At 37.3% G+C, this 665-nt stretch overlaps 1 protein-coding gene across 11 annotated transcripts in view; it reads left to right on the top strand.

Moving 5' to 3' along the window:
• TBC1D5 (TBC1 domain family, member 5) overlaps positions 1 to 665 on the top strand; it is a 425,203-nt gene that overhangs the window by 1,012 nt on the left and 423,526 nt on the right. The gene's annotated exons all lie outside the window — the stretch shown is intronic.

Genomic DNA, 665 nt, shown 5'->3' with positions numbered 1-665 from the left:
CCCCCCCCCCCCCCCCCTACTTTTCCTGGAAAAATGAACACAAACCTGTAAAAACAATGTTCGGTTCTGCACGTGACTTTTTCAATGCTAGGATTAAGCAGTGTTAGTTCCAGGAACCTGATCTATGTTTTAAAGTTTACATCCTTAAAGATATTTTTTTCTGAATGGCTTTCGGGAAAAAGTTTCATTTGTCGACTTTAAATAGGACTGAATCCTGAAATTTTAGCATGCAGAGTGCACGGTTTGCGGCCGGTTGAGCTGACGTTTCTAGACCCAGTCACTTTTGCACTCTTTGGACAATAAGATATAGCCTCAATAAAACTATATATTATTGGTTTTGTGCCGTTGCACAAAATAATGACTCCAAGCGGGAAGCATTATTGTTGTTGAAAATAGTACAAATCTTTGAATACTAACTGCTATCGGTGGTAACGAAATTAAAGTATTTGGTATTTCTCATAGTGAGCTTTCCTAATTTCGCATCTTGGTTATTTTCATAATATATCTCTGAATTCAAATGTGAAATTGAGCATTTTTAATTTTTACAGTAGAGTCATTTGGAACAGTGCTTCTCTAACTTTAATGTGCATAGGAATCCCTTGGGATTCTGGTTTGAAGGTGCCAAATCTGAGTCAGTAGATCTGTGATTCAGCTTGATATTCTGC

Source organism: Myotis brandtii, unplaced genomic scaffold (assembly GCF_000412655.1).
Source record: "Myotis brandtii unplaced genomic scaffold, ASM41265v1 scaffold18, whole genome shotgun sequence".
NCBI lineage: Eukaryota > Metazoa > Chordata > Mammalia > Chiroptera > Vespertilionidae > Myotis > Myotis brandtii.
This window is presented reverse-complemented; position numbering and strand designations above follow the sequence as displayed.